Raw genomic sequence first — 15,865 nt, forward strand, 5'->3', positions numbered from 1 at the left:
GGGGAGTCGTATGCCTGTGCTCAAACATTGAGCAGGATAGGCTCAGTAGTGGGTCACGTGGCCACGTCTTCCTTGACGCTTCAGGCATGGGCCACATCAGTAACAGAGCTCGCTTATCACTGGCTCTGTCAGTTTCATTTCATGCATATTGCACTAGCCACGCCCACCACGAGTCTTGGGCACATTAGCATTGGCGTTTTCCCCTCCCCCCTGGACTTTATGAACGCCGACCTCCATGTGCAGGACATTTATCAGGGTCTGGTAAGAGAGGGCCTACGCAGGTTCCAAGCGGGTGCCTGATGCACAGTCAAAATATCGATTCCTAGTTATCGAATTACATTAACATCTAGTTTAAAATATCGAAGGTGAAGAATATCTTGGTCAAGAATATCGTTGGACAGAATATCAACCCTAAGGTAAATAATATAGATTTTTTTTATATCGATGTAAGTAATATCGAAATTAGTAATATTGATATCAATTATATCGATGTTACTAATTTCGATGTTACTAATATCGATATTTGTTTGTTGTTATGTATTTTAATATGTATTTTATATATATGTGTTATATGTTTTTTTAAGTATTTTATTTGTTTTAAATTATATGTGTACTTTTTTTGCATATTAAAAATGTTTTTTGTATTTAATTTTATATTTTAGTACTGGAGTGGGTTTGGGTTTATAGGGGAATTGGGTGGGAAGTAATTTAATTGTAATTAAGTAATTATTTATTTTTTATTGGTATTGATAATTTTTTTATTTCTAATTAATTATTAATTGCTAAATAATTATTTTAATTGCTAATTTTTTTTATTCGTAATTAAGGTTTGGAATTGGTAATTACATTTTGTAATTGGCAATTCATTTTTTTAATTGGAAATTAAGGTTTTTAATTGGAAATTAAATTTTTTAATTGGCAATAATTTTTTTAATTGGTAATTAATTTTTTACAAGTGGTAATTGATATTTCTAATTGTTAATTGCTTTTTAATGATTGAAAATCTATTTTATTATTTGGTCATTATTTTTTATAAAAAATGTTTTTTATTTAAAAATAAATTTATTGTTGACCATTTGTTCATTGTTAATCAATTTTTAATTATCAATATGTTTTTTGTTTTGAAAAATATTTTAGTGTTTAATATGTATTATTTGGTAATTTATGTTTATGAATTCATATTAATTGGTATTTATTGTTGATTTAGTGTTAATTAATTATTCCATTTTAAATATGTTTTTAGTAATTATTAATGGGTATTTGCAAATGATGTATTATTTAAAAATTTAATTGTGTAATATTTTATTTACAACAATTATTTATAAGTATGTTATATTTAACTTCTACGCTATCCAATGCTTTCCCTACTGTTGCACTCTCTGGAGTTAGAATAGTAATTTTTACCCCTACGATATCCAACGCTTTCCCTACTGTTGCACTCTCTGGAGTTGGAATAGTAAATTTTACCCCTACGCTATCCAACGCTTTCCCTACTGTTGCACTCTCTGGAGTGGGAATAGTAATTTTTACCTTTACGCTATCCAACGCTTTCCCTACTGTTGCACTCTCTGGAGTTGGAATAGTAATTTTTACCCCTACGCTATCCAATGCTTTCCCTACTGTTGCACTCTCTGGAGTGGGAATAGTAATTTTTACCCCTACGCTATCCAACGCTTTCCCTACTGTTGCACTCTCTGGAGTGGAAATACTAATTTGTACCCCTATGCTATCCAACGCTTTCCCTACTGTTGCACTCTCTGGAGTTGGAATAGCAATTTTTACCCCTACGCTATCCAATGCTTTCCCTACTCAATCAATCAATCAATCAGGCATTTATATAGCGCACTACTCACCCGGAGGGTCTCAAGGCGCTGGGGGAAGGGGGTCTGCTACTGCTCGAACAGCCAGGTCTTAAGCTGCTTCCTGAAGGCGAGGTGGTCCAGGGTCTTGCGGAGGTGGGTCGGAAGGGAGTTCCAAGTCTTGGCGGCCAGGAAGGAGAAGGACCTTCCTCCTGTGGTGGTTCTTCGGAAGGGGGGACGGCGGCGAGGGCGTGGCTGGTCGATCGAAGCTGGCGTTTGGGAGCGTAGAAGTTGAGGCGGCTGTTGAGGTATCCTGGGCCTTGGTTGTGTAGGGCTTTGTGTGCGTGGGTGAGGAGCCGGAAGTTGATTCTCTTGTTGACCGGGAGCCAGTGTAGGTCTCTCAAGTGTCCGGAGATGTGGCTGCAACGGGGGAGGTCCAGGATGAGTCGTGCTGAGGTGTTCTGGATCCGCTGGAGTCTCTTCTGGAGTTTGGCGGTGGTTCCGGCGTAGAGGGAGTTGCCGTAGTCCAGACGGCTGGTGACGAGGGCCTGGGTGACCGTCTTCCTGGTCTCGGTGGGGATCCACCGGAAGATCTTACGTAGCATGCGCAGGATGTTGAAGCACGACGAGGAGACGGCGTTGACTTGTCTGGTCATGGAGAGGGAGGAGTCCAGGATGAAGCCCAGGTTGCGTCTGTGGGTTTGGGTGCGCTGCCCAGGGCGGGGGGCCACCAGGAGTCGTCCCAGGCGGAGGGTGATGATCCCAGGATGAGGACTTCGGTCTTGTCCGAATTCAGCTTCAGGCGGCTGTTCGACATCCATTTGGCTACTTCAGTCATCCCTTCATGCAGGTTGGCTCTGGCGGTGGTGGGGTCGTTGGTGAGGGAGAGGATCAGCTGGGTGTCGTCGGCGTAGGAGATGATGTTGAGGTTGTGCTGGCGTGCTATGGCTGCGAGGGGGCTCATGTAGACGTTGAAGAGTGTTGGGCTGAGCGAGGAGCCTTGAGGAACGCCGCAGATGACTTCGGTGGCCTCCGATCTGAACGGGGGGAGGCGGACTCTCTGTGTCCTTCCGGTGAGGAAGGAGATGATCCATTCCAGTACCTTCTCCTGGATTCCGACGTTGCTGAGGCGCTGCACTAGGGTACGGTGGCAGACAGTGTCGAAGGCCGCGGAGAGGTCCAGGAGGATGAGGGCCGCTGTTTCTCCGTTGTCGAGCAGGGCTCGGATGTCATCGGTAGCTGCGATCAGGGCGGTCTCGGTGCTGTGGTTGGCCCGGAAGCCGGACTGCGAGAGGTCGAGGGAACCGTTCGTCTCGAGGAAGGCGGCCAGTTGCTTGTTGACGGTCTTCTCGATGACTTTTGCCGGGAACGGGAGCAGCGAGATGGGTCGGTAGTTCTTGAGGTCGGTGGGGTCGGCTGATGGTTTCTTGAGTAGAGCGCTGAGTTCGGCGTGCTTCCAGCTCTCCGGGAAAGTGGCGGTGTTGAAGGAGGTGGTGATGATGTCCCGCAGGTGGGGTGCGATGACCGCGTCGACCTTGTTGAAGAAGTGGTGAGGGCAGGGGTCGGTTGGAGATCCGGAGTGGATGGAGTTCATCGTGCGGATGGTGTCTTCGGTGCTGATCGGGGTCCAGGCGTGGAGGGTGGTGGTGGGGGGCGGTGGTTCGGTCGTGGCGTGCGTCGGTTGGGTGCTGAAGCTGTTGTGTATGTCCGCGATCTTGTTGTGGAAGTAGGAGGCGAGGGAGTTGCAGAGGTCTTGCGAAGGGGTGATGTCGTTGTTTCCGGCGTTGGGGTTGGATAGCTCTTTGACGATGTTGAAGAGTTCCTTGCTGTTGTGTGCGTTGTTGTCCAGTCGTTCTTTGAATGCGGTTTTCTTGGTGGCGTGGATCAGTTGGTCGTGTTTTCGGGTGGCGAGCTTGAGGGCAGTCATGTTGTCCGGTGTTGGGTCTCTGCGCCAGGTTTTCTCGAGTGCTCTGCAGTTCTTCTTGGAGCTCTTGAGTTCGTCGTTAAACCATGGGGTTTTCTTGTTGCCGGGTCTGCTCGGTGGGGTCTTCAAGGGGCGAGGTCGTCTGCGCAGTCGCTGATCCATTTCGTGAGGTTGGTGGCCGCTTGGCTGGGGTTCGTAGTGCTGGTGGGAGGGTTCTTGCTCAGGGAAGTGGCGAGCTGGTCTGCAGTGATCTTGTTCCAGCTTCTGCGGGGGACCTGTTGCTGGTGAAGGTGGAACGTGGTCCTACTGAAGCTGAAGTGGACGCAGCTGTGGTCCGTCCAGTGGAGTCCCATGGCGTGGCTGAAGGTGATGTCCTTGGTGGAAGAGAAGACCGGGTCGAGTGTGTGTCCGGCGTAGTGGGTGGGGGTGGTCACCAGTTGCTTGAGTCCGAGGTTGGCGAGGTTGTCCAGCAGGGTGGTGGTGTTGCGAACGTTGTTGTTCTCCAAGTGGAAGTTGAGGTCCCCGAGGAGGATGTAGTCGGTGGAGGGGAAGGCGTGTGGGCTGATGAAGTCGGCGATGTCTTCGCTGAATTATGTGCGTGGTCCCGGGGGTCTGTAGATGAGGGTTTCTCTGAGGGTGGTCTTGGGGTTGACGTGGATCTGGAAGTGCAGGTGTTCGGCGGGTGCGAGGGTGACGTCGGTGTTGGTCGTAATGCGGATGGTGTTCCTGTGGATGATGGCGATGCCTCCTCCGGTCTGGTTGATGCGGTCCCTCCGGATGATCTTGTAGCTGTCCGGGATGGCGATGGCGATGTCGGGTGCTGAGGAGGCGTTCATCCAGGTTTCCGTGAGGAAGGCGACGTCTGGGGCTGTGGTGTCGAGCAGGTTCCAGAGCTCGACGGCGTGTCTGTGGATGGAGCGGGTGTTGAGCAGGATGCACTTCAGGTGGGTGCTGCTGGAGTTTGGCTTGGTGGGTGCTTGTGTAGCAGGTGAATTTGCAGGAGTGGCAGCTGAAGGGTCCGTGGGTGCGTCTCGGTGTGGCTCGGTAGCAGCCCGGGGTTCGGCCAGTGATGAGTGCGTTGAGTTCGGTGGCGTCGTAGGTCCGTTGGGTCGGCTTCCATCGGTGGGGGCCAGGGGTCCTGGCACTGGGCGCGGTCCAGGCGCGGGCGGGCACAGACGGGCTTACCTTTGGCGCGCCTTCGGCGCACAATCGGCGCACCCGCTGCGCGTGTCCGCTGCACGTCCGCGCGGTCGCCATTTAAGGCTAAGTGGGAGGGAGGGGCAGCTGGGAGGCGGGAGCGGGGAGGGTACAGAACGAAAAAAGGGGGCGTGGCCGCGACAACTGCGGCGGGAAGCGGGGAGCGGGGCGGTCAAGGCGCAGGGGGACAACACCAGGTAGAATACAGAAATACAGTAATGAAATACAATACAACAGGCAGGGAATACAATACAGTTACTACAAATTCCTACTGGGGCAAGGAACAGCGAGGCAGGCAGCTAGGCAGGGCAGACATCGCAACGAGGCTGCGAGCAGCAGCGGGGGCACACACACAGCTGGTGGCCGTGCGGCGCGGGGGTGTACTGTTGCACTCTCTGGAGTTGGAATAGTAATTTTTACCCCTACGCTATCCAATGTTTTCCCTATTGTTGCACTCTCTGGAGTGGGAATAGTAATTTTTACCCTTACGCTATCCAATGCTTTCCCTAATGTTGCACTCTCTGGAGTTGGAATAGTAATTTTTACCCCTACGCTATCCAACGCTTTCCCTACTGTTGCACTTTTTGGAGTTGGAATAGTAATTTTTACACCTACGCTATCCAATGTTTTTCCTAGTGTTGAACTCTCTGGAGTTGGAATAGTAATTTTTACCTCTACGCTATACAACGGTTTCTCTACTGTGGCGCTCTCTGGAGTGGGAATGGTAATTTTAAGTTCTATGCTATCCAACATTTTTATTACTGTATTTTTTTTACTTATGGATTTTGAATAGTATTTTTATTTATTTAGTCATTTTTTTTTATTTGTATAAATTTAGATAATGTAGTATATAATTCATTTTAAAAATATTGAAGGTATATTTAATTTTTTTAATTTATTAAACGTAATTCTTTACTTTTTATTTATGTTTTTGTTTTATGTTTGTAAATGTATTTGTAATTCATATTTGTTATTAATTTATAAATTATTAAAATAATTATTACAACTTATTACGTATGTATATATCATATATTTTATGTATATGTTTAATTAATGTATTACTATTATATATGTATTATTTATTAATTTTAAACATTATTAGATATTTTTAATTATGTTTATTTTATTTATTAGTGTTATTTACTTTATTTTACATTTATATTTTTACAGAAAACAAACCGATATTTTTAACATCGATATTTTTAAGATCTATATTTTTTTCCGATATTTTTGTACTTACCACTTTGTAGATTGGATGTCGATATTCTTGCCTTCGATATTTTTGCATCGATATTCCTGTAGGTCGATATTTTGTAGGTCGATATTTTGACAGTGATCGGGTGCCTAGTGTCTAGGGCGTGAGTACGGCGACCGGCAGATAAGTACATTTGCGTGATGTCTCTGAGTTGTAGAAGTCACCCCTCCCTCATTTTATATTTCCAGGGCGTGCCATTTCGCTACCACCCCCCTCCCGAGACCCATGGTGCTCTGATCATTTGCACCCACTGTAAGGACGCATTTTCATTGACTTTCTTAGTTTTAAGTTGATTTTCTGTCCAACAACACCAGTCAGCTTGTCTGATCGTTCTACATTTTGCACGTGTTAGACAGTAGCATTAGAAGGGCATACTGACACCATTTGCCCGTGATTTGCTTTACGTTATCCACGCCATTTGGCTTGATAAAAGATGAGTGTCCTTTGTACGCTGGACAAATCCTGAAGACTCTCCCTGAACGAACCCGGACCCTTAAAATAGCGAGAGCCTACCTCGCCAACGCTGCTCCCCGAGATTCCTGGTGCCTGTTGGTCTTGGTCCCCCTCCCGCCGCCGCAACCGTCATCTCGAAGCGGCCGCCGAGCGGAGGGGGGCACAGGACTACGCTTCCCGCCCTGCCTTGCGGCGGAAGACGGCGCTGTGATCGCGCCAGGCGGCGCATAAAGAGCGCGTCACCCCGGTGGAGCGGGTGACGCTGGACAAATCCTGAAGACTCTCCCTGAACGAACCCGGACCCTTAAAATAGCGAGAGCCTACCTCGCCAACGCTGCTCCGCGAGATTCCTGGTGCCTGTTGGTCTTGGTCCCCCTCCCGCCGCCGCAACCGTCATCTCGAAGCGGCCGCCGAGCGGAGGGGGGCACAGGACTACGCTTCCCGCCCTGCCTTGCGGCGGAAGACGGCGCTGTCATCGCGCCAGGCGGCGCATAAAGAGCGCGTCACCCCCGCGTCGCGGGAGCGCGCGGGAGTGCCCGGGGCTAAGCCCGGGCAAAGGGCGGGCCCTCTACGGCCCTCATCGACAGGAAGAGACAGGGTCAGGGCCTGGAACGCTGGCTAAAAACACTCCCGTGAGTTCTCATTATTAATATCCATCTCTGTAATTGTAGAAATATCAATCTGGGCAACAGCGCTGCACGGCATACCCGGGGGATATCCTGCTCTACAGCCTCCTATTATGTCGAAGCCAAAATCGACCCAATCTGTCAACACCATTGACAATTATATGGTTCAAGTTGTGGATAAAATAAATAGTGATAGGAGATCCTCACTGGGGCTGAGCCTCTCCCCTGTACTCCCAGCAACTGACAATATGTCTCTTGAGACACCTGCCCTGGACATTAGTAATGAAGTATTCCAGCAACCTGATATCAATCCATTTACCCAACTATTAGTAGCCATAGCCGACTCAGTCACTGAGAGCATACCAGATGAAGATATAGTATTGCTAGAAGTGGAGCCCCCAGCACCGGTCCCAGCCCCAAGAACAGCTAAGGGGGGAGAAAAGAGTCTTTCAAAAAGGGGCGGGCTTCGCTCTGGTAAAAAACGCCTAGATATATCCCCACTGAAAAGTATTGGAGTAGATGCAAGGGGAACCTCTGAGGGGAAGTTATACTTGGACGAAGACCAATTCAAGAAATTACTAAACGCCCTAGATAGTAAAATTAAGACCATAACCAAACCTCTCCTATGTAAAATAGATCACCTCACTGAAGAGGTGAACAGGCTGGGGGGACTCTTGAAAAAAACATTACAGGAAACAGCAAAAATTGCTACACAGGAGACACTCAGAGTTGAGTCGAAACTTACACAGACAGCCCCCAGGCCAGAACCATTGGAAATTCCTCCCCTAATCTCTATGTTGTCCACTGATATTGGGGGGGGGGGGGCTCCAGGGGACTGGGTAAGAATAACGGTGATTTTGAAGGGCCCACTCAAAGGGAAAGGCAGGTAGACTCTAACATAGAGAAGGGTCCAGTAGAACTAATTGTAGAGGCATCCCCCCTGGTATTGGTTCTGGCAAACGTCCCACATTTAGAATCTGGGCAAGTAGAGAACCCATCCTCCCTATTAAATAAATCGTTGCACTGGTTATCAAGGAACATGGCCTTTACTCCGGGGGGAATGGACCAGTTGACACAAGAAGTTGTGAAGGCTAGAAGAGTAGAATGGATCGGGGGTGGCAGCAAGAAATTTAGAGGGGATTGTGTGGTGTTACACTTCTCTGATCCTGAAGTGCTGCCAAACATTCTAGCAAACATATATCCTCCCCAGCGCATATCCACAGAGATAGTGCCTCTTACGCTAGACTTTTTCTATGCAAAGAAAGGGAACATTCTAAATCCAACAGTACTCAGAACAAAATGGAATTCTGTGGTAAGAAAAAGCAAACCCCTTGGCGTAAGAAGTAATTGGGGCACATCGATGGAAAATAGATACTCTGCCCTCTCTGATCTTAATGAGTGCGACTGACTGAAAGGGCGGTTGAGTATAGTTAGGCGTAATACAGCTGTAACCCAAGAGATGGGAATTGGCACTGGTAAGAAGCTTAGTGCCACTGATTTTAGTGATAGGAGGGTACCCTGTTGCACTGGGGATCATTCTTGTATAAAGGGGCACTTGACTCTCACCCCCCGTATCACCGAAAACCGCAGGGCTATTAGTTCTTCACCCTCTCTGGTTCAACCTCCGCTGGTCCAACATGTATTACCATTGAATGAGTGGGCCAGTTCACCGAATGAAGGCCTTAAAATCCTATCCTGGAATTTGGCGGGAATCTCCCACAAACTACAGTCCCCAGAATGGGGCGAATTTGTTGATAGCCACGATGTAATCATGTTCCAGGAAACTTGGGCAGTGATCCCTGTCCATCGCCAGGGTTTTTTAAATTTCTTTGTCCCTGCGAAAAAAAATCCAAAAGGTCGGCCCTCGGGGGGACTAATTACATGGGTACGCCAGTCACTCCAATGCACAATTAGAGTGAGACCCGCTAACAATTGTGACTTACTCCCAATTGTGTTAACCTGGGATGACGGCCATGAGATGGCCCTCTATAACATATACGCTAGGGGAACAATTGGGGGCAAAACCTCAGAGGTGGTAGTTGCATTAGACAACGATTTAGAGAATCTTCCAACACATATCACCATCCTAGTGGGGGGTGATATGAACACAACATTCGAACCTCTAGGCCAGGAGGATAATGAAATATCCCTAGAGGAAGATACCAAATGGGGAGTACCCCAATTGGATTTACCCATGGCAAAGAAATGGACTGAAGTGGCAGTACAAATAAAGAGCCTGTGTTTGGCTAGGGGGTTGAGGGCAGCAAATGGCCGCACCCCCTCCGACCTCCAGGGTGCTCATACTTTTGATAACACAAGGGCAACTAGTCGGATAGATTATATCCTTGTAGATGTCAGAGAATGGCACAAGATAATAGATATGAAAGTAACACCTAGATTGGAGAGTGACCACAATCCGTTGTGCTTGTTCTTCAAACAGTATACAACACAAATCTGCCCGACCACCTCGTTTCTTGATAGTATAATCTTTATGAACAAGACCAGATAACTATTAATCAAACCTAGTCAGGTACTTTTATTTATACCCATCAATCATGAAATGAATTTTTTAGAAAGTGCATGTTTTTAGGCAAAAAGAAGATATGTACAGTTCCAACATTACAATACATTACCAATACCAAACTAACAAATTTTAAACAAAAACATTTAGTAAAAATACATCCATATAAACAAATGACATTCACAAAAACTAATCACATTTCAAATAAACAGACAACAAAGCAGAATTGAATCACTAGAGTGAAAAAATATAGATTTTCTATTTTACAATATCAATGGATGGAAGCGTGACTCTTGTTAAAGTGCCGACGCGTTTCGGGTTCGAGTAGGAAGTTGTCGAACCCTCATCAGGGCTTTGTTACTCTCTGTATAGGATGTAAACAAACAATAAAGTTTTATTGACAACCTGTTGGCCTCATCATTTCTACTGTCTCACACTTATTGTGTTTGTTAGAACCAAAGGGACTACCTTTATCATACAGGGTGGGCAGCCTTTTCGTTTAAGTCTGATGGCTACTGTTCTTCTCACAAGAAAATATCTGAAAATAAATCAGACGAAGACTAAATAAACATTGTATTTGGCCTGCTTTTAGTTGGTGGTCAAAGCTAGAGCTTAATTTTACATACCTCCACGTGCACCGTCCGGCGCCTCTTGGAGAGAGGCGATCGTAGAATTATTGGAGTCAATCCTATTAAAGAGAAAGTTTCATAGGCTTAATCCATAGCGTTTTTGGGGAAAGTGCCGCTACTGTAATTCAGGCAGGAGTGTTATCATACCTTAATAATGTGTCATGCTGCGCATGGGGCGCGTGAAAATGAATCCAGCGCTTTGGACAACCTGTCGAGAACGGGACACTCATTAGACACCGTTCTCTTGATAAATATATATATAAAACTGACCTCATTAGTCTAATTGCCAAAAGGGGATAGCGTGGCCCGCGTACCTGTAACTCTGTTAGGTGCGCTGTCTCTCTCTCTCTGTTTACTTCAAAAGGTCAGCTCAGCTGAATCCCGCAAATCGGTTCGTGAACTGTTTAGTACTGCGAGGCAAAAATAGGGGGCTAGCATTAGTGGGACATGTCGTGCACGCCATATTTAATCGGCGGGTCGCGGTATGTTAACTGACGTGATAGCGCGTTCTCCTACCTTGATGTACACATCCCTCGGCTCCAGGCTCTGAATGACTGTTCTCACGCCGGGCGGCGGCCATCTATGCCTGATTTATCAAAGAGCCTCGCTCTAGATTACATTCAAAGGAATTGTGGGACATGTAGTTTCCCCCATTAATGTGGAAAATCGTGTCCTGGACACGGGGTTCAAATTTTGCTCATGAGTGATTAACGATGTAATTCAAATTAGGTCAGAGGCAGGTTTAGGTTGCTGAATTTGCATTAATCGGCACATAGACTTCCCAACATGTTGTGGCCAATTATTTGTATTTTCTGGGTTAAGTGATTGTCGGATGTCGCCATGCCAATAGCTCCAGCGTTTACAGTCTGGACAATTCAGTCATGCTATTCAGGCCTGTCAGGGTACTGTTAAATTTGAGGATAAGATAAGCCTCTTTTTTCAACAACAACTTGTCGACATCTGCAGGGCGCTGTGAAGTCCCCATCGTGAAAAGGACAGACCACTCAAAGTCATTTTCCGAATGAGACATTCCTACAAAGTGCTCCACCATCGGGGCAGTGACCACTTTATTTTTGATCCGTGACCTGTGTTGGCTGATGCGTAGATTTACTTGTTGACTCGTTTTCCCAATGTAGATCTTTTTACATGGGCAAATGATTACATAAACTACGTTCTTCGTCCTGCAGTTCGAGAAGCCAGAGTGCTTCCACTTAATCAAGGTGAAGCACTCTGGCTTCTCGAACTGCAGGACGAAGAACGTAGTTTATGTAATCATTTGCCCATGTAAAAAGATCTATATTGGGAAAACGAGTCAACAAGTCAATCAATCAATCACAGACATTTATAGAGCGCACTACTTACCCGGAGGGTCTCAAGGCGCTTGGGGGTGGGGGGGGCTGCTACTGCTCGAAAAGCCAGGTCTTGAGCTTCTTCCTGAAGGAGAGGTGGTCTTGGGTCATGCGCAGGTCGGGAGGGAGGGAGTTCCAGGTCTTGGCGGCCAGGTAGGAGAAGGACCTTCCTCCTGTTGTCGTTCTTCGGATGCGGGGGACGGCGGCGAGGGCGTGACTGGCTGATCGGAGGTGGCGTTTGGGAGCGTAGAAGTTGATGCGGTTGTTGAGGTAGCTCGGGCCTTGATCGTGTAGGGCTTTGTGTGCGTGGGTGAGGAGACGGAAGGTGATTCTTTTGTTGACGGGGAGCCAATGCAGGTCTCTCAGATGTCCGGAGATGTGGCTGTGTCGTGGGATGTCGAGGATGAGTCTGGCTGAGGCGTTCTGGATCCGCTGGAGTCTCTTCTGGAGCTTCGCGGTGGTTCCGGCGTAGAGGGCGTTGCCGTAGTCCAGTCGGCTGGTGACGAGGGCCTGGGTGACCGTCTTCCTGGTCTCGGTGGGGATCCACCGGAAGATCTTCCGTAGCATGCGCAGGATGTTGAAGCATGACGAGGAGACGGCGTTGACTTGTCTGGTCATGGTGAGGGAGGAGTCCAAGATGAAGCCCAGGTTGCGTGCGTGGTCTGTCGGTTTGGGTGCGGTGCCCAGGGCGGGGGGCCACCAGGAGTCGTCCCAGGCGGAGGGCGAGGAACCCAGGATGAGGACTTCCGTCTTGTCTGAGTTCAGTTTCAGGCGGCTGGTCGTCATCCACTCGGCTACGTCTTTCATCCCTTCGTGAAGGTTGGCTCTGGCGGCGGCGGGGTCGTTGGTCAGGGAGAGGATCAGCTGGGTGTCGTCAGCGTAGGAGATGATGTTGAGGTTGTGTTGGCGTGCGATGGCCGCGAGGGGGCTCATGTAGACGTTGAAGAGGGTGGGGCTCAGCGAGGATCCTTGAGGGACGCCGCAGATGACTTTGGTGGCCTCTGACTTGTACGGTGGTAGGCGGACTCTCTGTGTTCTGCCGTCGAGGAAGGAGATGATCCATTCCAGAGCCTTCTCCTGGATTCCGACGTTGCTGAGGCGCTGCAAAAGGGTGCGGTGGCAGACAGTGTCGAATGCAGCGGAGAGGTCTAGGAGGATGAGGGCCGCTGTTTCTCCGTTGTCCATCAGGGCTCGGATGTCATCGGTGGCAGCGATGAGGGCGGTCTCGGTGCTGTGGTTGGCTCGGAAGCCAGACTGTGAGGGGTCGAGGGATCCATTCGTCTCGAGGAAGGCGGCCAGCTGTTTGTTGACGGTCTTCTCGATGACTTTGGCTGGGAACGGGAGGAGCGAGATGGGGCGGTAGTTCTTGAGTTTGGTGGGGTCCGCTGTAGGTTTCTTTAGCAGGGCGCTGAGTTCGGCATGCTTCCAGCTCTCTGGGAAGGTGGCGGTGTCGAAGAAGGTGTTGATGATGTCCCGCAGGAGGGGTGCGATGACAGCGTCGGCCTTGTTGAAGACGTGGTGAGGGCAGGGGTCGGTTGGAGATCCGGAGTGGATGGAGTTCATCATGCGGACGGTGTCTTCGGTGCTGATCGGAGTCCAGGCGCGGATGGTGGTGGTGGGCGGTGGTTCGGTCGTGGCGTGCGTCGGTTGAGCGCCGAAGCTGTTGTGAATGTCCGCGATCTTGTTGTGGAAGTAGGAGGCGAGGGAGTTGCAGAGGTCTTGCGATGGGGTGTTGTCGTTGTTTCCGGCGTTGGGGTTGGAGAGCTCTTTCACGATGTTGAAGAGTTCCTTGCAGTTGTGTGCGTTGTTGTCCAGCCGGTCCTTGAAAGCAGTTTTCTTGGTGGCGCGGATCAGTTGGTGGTGTTTCCGGGTGGCAAGCTTGAGGGTGGTCATGTTGTCCGGTGTTGGTTCCCTTCTCCAGGCTTTCTCGAGGGCTCGGCAATTCTTCTTGGAACTCTTGAGTTCGTCGGTGAACCATGGGGCCTTCTTGTTGCTGGGTCTGCTGGGCGGGGTCCTCAGTGGGGCGAGTTCGTCCGGCGCAGCTGCTGATCCACTTCGTTAGGTTGTCGGCGGCCTGGCTGGGGTTCGCTGAGCTGGCGGGAGGGTGCTGGCTCAGGGAGGCGGCGAGCTGGTCGGCTGTGATCTTGTTCCAGTTTCTTCGAGCAACCTGTTGCTGGTGGTGGTAGATCGTCGTTTTTCTGAAGGTGAAGTGGACGCAGCTGTGGTCCGTCCAGTGGAGTCCAGTGGCGTGGCTGAAGGCGATGTCTTTGCTGGATGAGAAGACGGCGTCGAGTGTGTGTCCGGCGAGGTGGGTGGGGGTGGACACCAGCTGCTTGAGTCCGAGGTTGTCGAGGTTGTCGAGCAGGGTGATGGTGTTGCGGTCGTTGTTGTTCTCCAGGTGGAAGTTGAGGTCCCCCAGGAGGATGTAGTCAGCGGAGGGGAGGGCATGCGGGCTGACGAAGTCGGCGATGTCCTCGCTGAATTGTGTGCGTGGTCCCGGGGGTCGGTAGATCAGGGTGCCTCTGCCTCTGAGGGTGGTGTTCGGGTCGGTGCGGATCTGGAAGTGCAGGTGTTCGGCGGTTGTCAGGATGTCGTCGGTGTTGGTCGTGATGTGGATGGTGTCCCTGTGGATGATGGCGATGCCTCCTCCCGTCTGTTTGACGCGGTCTCTGCGGGTGATCTTGTATCCCTCTGGGATGGCGATGGCGATGTCGGGTGCTGAGGAGTCGTTCATCCAGGTTTCCGTGAGGAAGGCAACGTCAGGAGCTGTGGTGTCGAGGAGGTTCCAGAGTTCGATGGCGTGTCTGTGGACGGAGCGGGTGTTGAGCAGGATGCACTTGAGGTGGTTGCTGCTGGTGCTCGGCTTGGCGGGTGCTGGTGCGAGGCAGGTCCAGATGCAGGTGAACTTGCAGGCGTGGCAGCTGAAGGGTCCGTGGGTGTGCTTCGGAGTGGCTCGGTAGCATCCAGGGACCACGCCGGTGTTGAGTGCGATGAGTTCGGTAGCGTTGTAGGACAGTCGGGTTGTCTTCCGTCGGTGGGGGCCAGGGGTCCTGGCGCTGGGCGCGGTCCGGTCGCGGACGGGCGCAGACGGGCTTACCTTTGGCGCACAATCGGCGCGCCCGCTGCGCGTGACCGCTGCGCGTTCGCACGGTCGCCATATATGGCGAAGTGCGAGGAAGGGCGGAGCAGCTGGGAGGCGGGAGCGGGGAGGGTACAGAAAGAAAAAGGGGGCGTGGTTAGCGGCGGTGGCGGGAAGCGGGGAGCAGGTAGGGAGGAGACCGGGGGGGAGCGAGAAACAGGCGACAAAAACAAATATACAAATTCACAAAGCAATACAAATGAGCAAAATAGCTCTACAAGCAGAGGGGGACACAGCAAAAGAACGGCTGCAGGTCAGGCGAGCACAACGCTACGCCGTAGGAGACCACGCCGCTCGGTGGCAGGGGGCGTGGTCACACGGCGGCGGCCGGGGCAGCGAGGCAGGCAGGCGGGAAGCACACGCAGCAGCTGGTGGCCGTGCGGCGCGGGGGGTGTCCTAAACTAGGACACACTCACCTGCGTCGCACGGTCGCCATATATGGCCAAGTGCGAGGGAGGGCGGAGCAGCTGGGAGGCGGGAGCGGGGAGGGTACAGAAAGAAAAAGGGGGTGTGGTTAGCGGCGGTGGCGGGAAGCGGGGAGCGGGTAGGGAGGAGACCGGGGGGGGGAGCGAGAAACAGGCGACAAAAACAAATATACAAATTCACAAAGCAATACAAATGAGCAAAATAGCTCTACAAGCAGAGGGGGACACAGCAAAAGAACGGCTGCAGGTCAGGCGAGCACAGCGCTACACCGTAGGAGACCACGCCGCTCGGTGGCAGGGGGCGTGGTCACACGGCGGCGGCCGGGGCAGCGAGGCAGGCAGGCGGGAAGCACACGCAGCAGCTGGTGGCCGTGCGGCGCGGGGGGTGTCCTAAACTAGGACAAGTAAATCTACGCATCAGCCAACACAGGTCACGGATCGAAAATAAAGTGCTCACTGCCCCGATGGTGGAGCACTTTGTTGGAATGTCTCATTCGGAAAATGACTTTGAGTGGTCAGTCCTTTTCACGATGGGGACTTCACAGTGC

The 15,865-nt window shown here is 50.4% G+C and overlaps 1 long non-coding RNA gene across 1 annotated transcript; it reads right to left on the minus strand.

Moving 5' to 3' along the window:
• Positions 1–9,839: 9,839 nt before the first annotated feature.
• LOC144771694 (uncharacterized) lies at positions 9,840–10,989 on the minus strand. Its single transcript, XR_013599429.1, has 6 exons — positions 10,921–10,989; positions 10,719–10,814; positions 10,552–10,612; positions 10,402–10,463; positions 10,244–10,313; positions 9,840–10,139 (listed from the first exon to the last, which is right to left on the minus strand). It is a non-coding gene; the product is annotated as an uncharacterized LOC144771694 (long non-coding RNA).
• Positions 10,990–15,865: the final 4,876 nt, after the last annotated feature.

This window comes from Lissotriton helveticus, chromosome 8 (genome assembly GCF_964261635.1).
Source record: "Lissotriton helveticus chromosome 8, aLisHel1.1, whole genome shotgun sequence".
NCBI lineage: Eukaryota > Metazoa > Chordata > Amphibia > Caudata > Salamandridae > Lissotriton > Lissotriton helveticus.